The sequence below is a fragment of the Uloborus diversus genome, chromosome 5 (assembly GCF_026930045.1).
Source record: "Uloborus diversus isolate 005 chromosome 5, Udiv.v.3.1, whole genome shotgun sequence".
Lineage (NCBI taxonomy): Eukaryota > Metazoa > Arthropoda > Arachnida > Araneae > Uloboridae > Uloborus > Uloborus diversus.
The window spans coordinates 177169112-177178094 of NC_072735.1; the positions used below are offsets into that span (position 1 = coordinate 177169112).

The 8983-nt window shown below is 33.4% G+C and overlaps 1 non-coding gene across 1 annotated transcript; it reads left to right on the plus strand.

Annotated features, from left to right (window-relative positions):
* Positions 1–7896: 7896 nt before the first annotated feature.
* On the plus strand, positions 7897–7969 carry Trnaa-agc (transfer RNA alanine (anticodon AGC)). The gene has a single exon. It is a non-coding gene; the product is annotated as a tRNA-Ala (tRNA).
* The last annotated feature ends 1014 nt before the right edge of the window (positions 7970–8983 follow it).

The following is an 8983-nucleotide window of genomic DNA, read 5'->3' on the forward strand; positions in this document are numbered from 1 at the left end:
CCCATTGTTCGGATTATCCGCGGTTTTCGCTTATCCGCGGTTACCGTGCCACCCTATTCCGCGGATAATCGGGAGTTTACTGTATTTGTTATACACTAGCTGTGTTGCCCGGCTTTGCTCGGTACACCTTGAAAATAAAAAGTGTGTCAAGTGACGTATATTCAACAATCAGGCGTGAAAAATAAATGAAAAAAAATCATCATGATTTCCCTTCCAAACAATGACGACAGATATTAAAATACTTTTAAGAAATTAAATCCAGAAGGATGGATTTAAAATACGTAACCATGGAAACACAAATTAAAATAAGTTTAAGGAATTAAAATACGAAAGAAAAATTTTCACAATTTGAATGGAATCGAAATTTCTTAAATTTGATTTAAAAAGGCTTGTAACTTTTTTTCCTTTCGAAATAAAAGCTTATTTTTTCGACCATAGGTAGAGTTAGATCTGGAGTAAAAAAGGTCGCTTTTTCCAATGGCGTCAAAAAGAAAGCTGTGGGACAATTCCTTCACCTTTTATTGATTTATTTAACCCTTACAGGCGCGGGTCATTAAAATTTTAGAAATATAATAAAAAAACACAATGGATGGGATAAATTGGTTATCTGGACATAGATTTTACAGTCAAATTTTTTTTTAATTCACCCCCTCCAGCTAGGTGTGGTGTCCCCGTTTGTGACCACCGCCCTCCTAGAGCAAAAATTGTTTTCTGAAGTGGTTATGCTTACCTCGTATGACAATTGGAGTAATTTCAAATATTTTAAGCTCTTAAGCATTTTTACTAATTATTTCAATAATTTATGCCATTAAGAATATTTAGAACACAAAATTCAATATTTTTACTATAAAAATTCCAAGATAAAGATGAAGTAAAATTCAAGAAAGTTCATATTGATTATATAAAACTATCTAAATAAGCAACTTAAAATGTTAAAAATATTTTTGGCACATTGTTTTTGCTTTATGTGCATTCCTTTTGTGCTATAAAATATTAAATGAAAAAATACGACTGTATAATACCATTTACAGAAAAAATAATATCAAAGCTGATAATAAAAAAAGTATACAATTGTCTGGTAGGAAAAGCAGATCTCAAATGTGTGCAGTCATGGACCTTCATATTCACCTGTTCTGGGTCAAGAACCCAAAATAAATAAACAAAAGCCCATTGTAAACTTCTTTTGGTCCCCCTTTTCTGAAATGTATCAAATTACATCTTTCACCCACAACAGTGAGATCAATGCCCTAGACGGGCGGTGTCCACATTTGGGGACACCTGGAAAGAAACTTTGTTTATGCATTCAAAAATGAACTCGAATCTTTTGTAAAATTATGATTGATTAGCTCAGGATTCCTGAGGGGAAATGGTTGACTAATTTAGTTTATGGTGTAAATTTTAAAATCTTGAAAAAAATATTGTATTTGAGCTTAAAAATCGAGGTATTTTAAACGAGAAATTAAGCCAACAAAAAGAGTCATATTTAATAGTGCTGCCATCTGTGTGCATTAAAGAGAAATAAAAGCAACTAATGCAGCGATTTTTGGAGTTTTAAAGAAAAAACTTTTTTTTAAAGAAATTTTTAAAATTGGTGTCCCTTTTCGTGACCACCGCGCCGGAAAGGGTTAATGAAGGAAGTAGTGCCTAAATTTCAGCTCAGCCTAAAAAAATTCGAGCTAAAAACGTAAAAAACTCCCACCGCAATTAAGTTGGAGCAATGGAACAAATTGCGTAGAACGCGGAAAATTCTTTCCTTTCCAACGATATATAATATTACTATGTGCGAGTAATTTTTCACCGCCATATTCAGGAATTTATGTAATAATTGGACCTAAATTGGAATAAAAAAAGAACTATTCATCGAATTGTTTTCGAACTGGTCTGCAAACTTTCTCAGGACTTAAAAGAACAAACTGAAAATTTCAGCAAAATCGGCCGGGTAGTTCCCGAGCTTTACTAGTTCAAACACACAGACGCTTTTTGGAGACTTCATTTCATACTATGTAGAGATAAGTGAGAAAATTTATCTGTGATTGACAAAATATCTTAAATAATTTTTTAATAACAAAGGAGAACAAATGTTCATTGGTAAAAGCTCACAAGATCAGATATTTTCATATTTGCACTTTTTAAATCATTTTTATATTGTGTGTGATTTTCTTTTTCTTTTTTTTTTTTCAATTACTGAATGATTTTTATATGTTTTCCTGTAAAGATTTCACCGATTTTGGCTAGGATGAACTTTTGTGCTCAAAGTAATTTTTATAACTTCATTTAAAGAATCAATCCTTAAATAGTTTTAAATAGAAAGAACAAATCGGAAGTACTATTTTACTTCCTTTTACAAAAAAGGAAGTACTACATTCGCGAAAGCATTTTCACTCAAAAATCGACCTTAATAATTTCCATTTTGCTCACCCCCCAAATGAATGTTGAGGTTGTTTTTCGATTCGACCCCCCATGGATAAGTGCTTAAGAACGCATAGACACGCGAAATATCCATTTTGACGATTCCCGAGTTAATTACGACTAGTTTTCTCATGACGTCTGTATGTATGTGCGTAGGGGAAACCCGGGCAACGTGAATACCTTAAGCTTTTCTTGATCATTGTCGTTTAGTTATTACTTTGGAAATTGAAACAACAGTGTATAATCATTCTTCATTTAATGAACTTACGTAATGCAGTAATAGTTGTCCTTAATATTAATTACACTATTAGATATAAGGCCAGTTTTCAACAATGGCATAAATATCCACTTTGCCCAATACCCCCGGGTAAAGTGGATTCGGTACCAGGGCAAAGCGAACACCAACATTATTTGCCATAAAACTAAACATTAAAAAAAAATAACCATCAAAAACTAAAGAAACATATCCGAAAAACATTTTTTTGCTACAATGCTAATTATTTTAGCTATAACAAACAAAGAAATTGAATTTAAAAATAAAATAAGGTCTAAAATTAAAGGAACATATTGAAAAAACATTTTTTTGCTACAATGCTAATTATTGCAGTTATTACAAACAAAGAAATAGAGCTTAAAAAGAAAACAAGCATCGAAAATTAAAGGCTCATATTTAAAAAAAATTACAATACTAATTATTATAACAAACAGAGAAATAAACCAAAAAAAGTCAATATCCAAAATTTAGGAGCATATTAAAAAAAAAAAAAAAAAAAAAAACATTTTTCTGCTACAATACTAATTATTGCAGTTATCACAATGAAAATCATTACTATTTTCGAATGCTGAACACTTTTTATGACACCACTGAGTACAAATACACATTGTATCCGTTGGCTTATCATCTTCTTCAATGAACATTTCCTCACAGAAAATGCACCTTACATCATCAAATTTCTTTACTCCATTCTTCATCTCTCTTATGCAGTCCTATGTTTTGTGCCAGAGGTCTTTTTGGTAGTGGTCTTTTTAAAAATCTTTTGAGAAGCTTTAGTCGAAACATCATCTAGATACTTCATGACAGTCTTTTTTGATTTTTCATATTTTTGTTTCTGATTGTCCTTTACCGGAGTACTTGTCAGGAGTGTAGAACTCTGTAGCTTTAGCTTACGTGTTGTTATTGCTTTAGCAGGCTGAGAAATAGGTCGTAAAACTGAAGGACTGTAGTAGTTCTTAGCACATCCAGATTTGGGTGAAGCGGAGGGAACATCATTGCCTTGGACATATTCTGTTGTTTCAGGTCCCATGAGAGTATAAGGACGGTCTGCAATGGTAGCATTGTCTTGAGATCTTAAAATGGAAGAACGTCCAGGTTCGGATGAAGTGACTTGTCATGACCGGGCATAGTGAATATGGTATCCACTTTGCCCTTCAGGTGCATTTTTCAGGTTACTAAATACTACTAAAAATTCAGAGCATCTAAACTCGTCGTCTACGGATAGTTGAAAGCTAAATAATCGTACATCAAATCCTAGTCATTACTAAGAACATGTCACAAATAGTATTAAAGTTATAGATGAAACACTAAACACTGTAAACTAATATTGTTTTCCCCAAAACATACTTTGTTCGGTCACTGGCGTCGCGTGACGCGAACTCGTCCCGACATGTATGCCGCTCACGGAGCGGCAACAAGCGACCGTTGCTATGACAACACGGTTGCCGGCCAACTAATTATTTGGGAGTTATAGTCAAAATTCGCTTTCTCCCGGGGTATCCACTTTAGCCGGGTTTCCCCTATATGCGTAGTAGGTCGCATAACTCAAAAACGGTATGTCCTAGAAGGTTGAAATTTGTTACGTAGACTGCTAGTGGGGCTTAGTTGTGCACCTCCCCTTTTGGTTGCATTCGGGTGTTTCTATTAGGTTCTTTTGCCCCTTTTTGGGAGAAAATCATTGTTAATTTCGATGTAAACTCAAGTGGTGTTACAATTTGGCGGACACTTGGCGATATATCGCCAGTCTTTTGGTCGCCAAGTTCGGTCCCCAACTTGGCGACAAATTTGGCGATTTTTTTTTCTTTAAATCTGGTTTCAATTTGGCCAGTGTTGGTCATATTTAGAGAGTAAACTATTGAATCACATTAAAAAAACTGCCGATAATGAGACTGACATTAAATTGGAGTAAAAAGAAGTCTTAAAATGCACACATCAGCTCGTTTTTTGTAGTTTTTACAGTGGCAACGGCTGCTGTCGAAATAGTTTCTTTCATTACAATGGCAATATGCACACCCAATATTGTATTTGCATTACATTTTGAGTTAGACCGCTTAATAGTAGGGGAGCCCAAAGTGTTTTTTGGACTTACTCGAACGCTTCATATAAATATATGAGAGATACCTTTTACATCCTGTCGAGTACCTACACTAAATGTTGGCATTTTTTGTTGGCGGATGCGTGTGCAGGGCCGAATTTAGCTCCATGCCGCTCCTAGGCAGAATTCAAATCTGCCGCCCCCCCCCCCCTAAGAAAAAGCAAAAACTCAAAAACACAAAAAAAAAGTGTTCCCGAAATAAAAACTGTCAAGCTTTATGAATAAATGATGACGTTTCACATTCAGGGGCGCTTTGATGGGAGGTCCTAGCAATCTCCCAAAAAACTCCTTATTCAGCAAATTTCGCTGATGTTTCAGAAAATTTAGAGATTACATTGTAACATGTTCTTTCTTCTTCTTTTTTTAATTCTAAAAATTGTTTTTTTAATGATACCTAACATTCCATCTCATTAGATGTTACGTAGGTATGATATGCGTGTACGCTCGTGTTTTATCCATCGGTACAATTAGAATTTCCCTCCTTTCGAAAATTTTTGTTCGATGCTCCTCTGTTTACATTATTTAATTATGTGCATAGTTCATGGTTCAAGTACTGCTCTTGGGCAGGTTATCAAGCGATTCGCATAAGATCAATACAAATAATATTTACAATATGTACATTTGTCTACAATTAACAATTAATAGAGCATGGTTATTTTTTCTTTCATGGCTCTAAACTTTCATTAAACATGTTCTCTTTCATTCTTTTAATTCTTAAAGCATTTCTTAGTAATGGCAACGCTGCTGAATTTCTGAAAAATGATATAGACTTCAGTTAGACTTATAAGGGAAAGTATAATGATAGAAAATGGGGAGATAAAGTGTAACTGAGATCTTTCTCGAATGCTAAGCATGTTAGTATGTTTCACATAAGACAACATCTTTATTTTTAGAAAAAAATAACTAACTTCTTTGTTGTTTCATTATTTGTTATCGTTTGCGCAAAAAGACATTTTGGATTTCGAAGGAAAAAAAAGACGATTAGATTCCGAATAAATTAATGTTACTTTTTAAAAAAAAAGTTTTGATCTAAAGCTTTTGATCAAAACTGGATTTTGAAATCAAACCTGGCTTTTTGATATCTATATAGCTGAATCTTTGATGAGAGCAGCATCTTTATCCTGTTATTTATTTATTTATTCATTTTTCACCTACGAATCAACGATTTGAATACTTTTCTCTGTTATTACATTCACACACTTGTGTTCTTACCACTCCACAGTGTTCAATGATATTTCATTAGTAAATTGTGACTGGATTACTTTGCAAAGAGCCTTAAGTTTCCGCTTTTGAAAACTGCAAATTTAAAAAAAACATATGTTTAAAAAGAATTTTTGATGACTCTTTTTTGTTCTTCGGTTTTTAATTTAGCATGTTTCCTTTATTTAAAAGCATACAGCCGTTTTCGCTCGTCACTCATTTTTATTTGCCTCCGAGACTTAATATTAACAGAAAACAATTTTTAAGTATTAATAATGTAAAAAAGAAAATAATCGTCAATACCTCAAGAAACCAATACTGAATAAACTTAAGTATAGAACTAAAATCTTAGTCAAACTCCAATCTTGTTGCGACTTCTGGATAAACACAACGACACTTTCTGAAATAAGCACCCTCCTTTCGTCTTCATTTACTATTTTACGCTGGAAAATTACCATCATGATTGAAAAAAAATTTGATTTTCATAAGATGTGTAAAAGTAATCATTATTAAATGACAAGAAAAAATTGTACCTGTGGAAAATGAAAGAATGCTAATATTTTACTTTCAAGAATTAAAAAAAAAAAACATGTAAAAAATGTGTGGTTAGAGCAAAATTTGTCGCCTCTGAAAATTTTGCCGCCCTAGGCAGTTGCCTACTCTGCCTATTGGGAAATTGGGCCCTGTGATGCGTGTGCACAGCCCGTTAGATTAGTTTAATAAAAAAAAAAATGATCATCAGGTTTATTGAATCACGATAATTAGCGATAACCAGCAGATTAAGATTAGGTGGATTAATTATAAGCTAAAGAGGGCATTTAAAAAATCTGACCATTTGAGCGTAACGCAGGATTACAAAGTTGCATAGAAAAAAAGTCTTTTTTTTTTCCCCAGCTGTTGGACTAAGGACCCTTTAAAATAGTCGTCCGATTTTAAGCTACCATGACTACTGGAGCATCAAGCTGAACCTTTTGTATAAAAATCTTACTCGCTCGAGGGTTTTAATGTGACGTTTTTTTTTTTTTTTTTTTTTTTTTTTTTTTTTTTTTTTTTTTGCTCCGAGCTTGCGTCACTTCCAAAACGTCAGTCTTTTGAATGGTGGCATTTTTAGGGAGACACTTAACCGACCTTCTGAATATCTGATGCGCTCGAGAATTTTTTCTTGGTACTTTTTTTATTTGATATCCTTTCGGATGGACACACACCACCACGCAAGTCGGTAGATAAACATACCTTTAGCATTAGAGACACGTTGGAGTATCAAAACTATCAATATCTGACACGCTCGAGTATTTCCATGTAACATTTTGTTTTTACATTTATGAATATTATAATAGACACTTTCTCCACCACTGAACAACATTTTTATACAATTTTTGTTTCTTCTAATGACCTAAACTACAAAATTTATTTGGTCCCCACGACGCTCGAGTAAAAATCCACATTTAGCAACATGGGCTCCCCTACTTTCAGAAAAGAAAAGAAGAACGAAGAATAATAGTCTAATAACAAGAACGAAAACCAACTGTCTTTAAAATCAACTAACAGTTGACTCAACAGATGGCAGCACCACTAAGATTGCTAAAATAGACTTCTTTAAACTATAATTGAATTTATTTAGTTTTAACATCTTTTCCATTTTCGGTCATAAAATCCTCCGCGCTTTTTCGCAATGATGAAATTAGTAAATAGACTGTACAATTTTGCAAGGTAGCTCACTTAAGGGGGGGGGGGGGGTCATGACGCAGATTGCGCCATTGAAATTTTAGGAATGTGTTTTGAAGGATATATTTCTCCTTTATAGGGGGCTCTTACTCTGGGGGAGGAAACTTCGCGATATTCAGGGAGGTACGCCCTTATTCTTAATGGGGTGAGCTGCCTTGGATTTTGTACAAAATTTTATCCCCTTTGATGGTCAGGGGGCGTAGCTCAGATGGTAGAGCGCTCGCTTAGCATGCGAGAGGTACCGGGATCGATACCCGGCGCCTCCACTTTTTACCGGCCATTTTTGTAATGTATTATTTTCTTAATTCGATCAAGAGTGCTCGAACTCTGGAACTGGTTTCATTTCTTATTAATTTTTTTTCACGTATAATTCAGTTGCCATACAGCAAACATGCAGACAGGAAGTTGACGAACCCATTAATACCTGGTTCGATGGTCAGTTCACTGTCGTACGGGAAAAGAAATTTGGACATAGATACATATATGACAACATAGATGCATAGGTACATACATAGATACATACGCTCAGTTTTTAATTACATCTTATATAAATAAAAACCGCTCAGTTTTTAATTACATCTTATATAAATAAAAACCGCTCAGTTTTTAATTACATCTTATATAAATAAAAACCGTACCTTTCCGTAACAATGCTTTTATTAAAATCTGTAGCGTGAAGAAAATCGTTGAGACAAAAAAACTGTTGCCATTTTTTTTCTCGAATATGAACCATTAATATTCTGAACTTTGGGAGAAATAAAATTCATAAAAGCTGAATTATTGCGGAATAAATCGCGTCTGTGGTAGTAAATATTGTTATCTGCTTTTTTGTTGATTTTTTCGCAAGTAAAAGCACAGTGCTTTGTATCTTTCCTTTTTCTTTTGGATTGTCTAGTTTTTGTACGTGGCATTGGTTCCGTGTATTTTTGGAATATATTTTTTTTTAGTGCCATAGATACGACCGCTATGACTGATTATTCCTTTATATATAATATTCCTTTATAATAAGAATATTCTATACCAAACATTTGATTAAATCCATTCAGAATATATGTTTTTCATTTTCATTTTGTATGTGGTTTAATTAATTTTTATTTTTTTTTATAATGCTGCAATTTTGTCTAGAGTACGTTCTATTTAATATCACAATGGGGTCGCTTCCAAAATTTTTAAAAGTATTTTTTTCTGAAAGAGCATGCTTAAAAGCAAAGGTTCTGACCATTTTTTGATAAATTTGTTTACGTTTAATATTAAAAAAAAAAAAAATACTTAAACCCGAG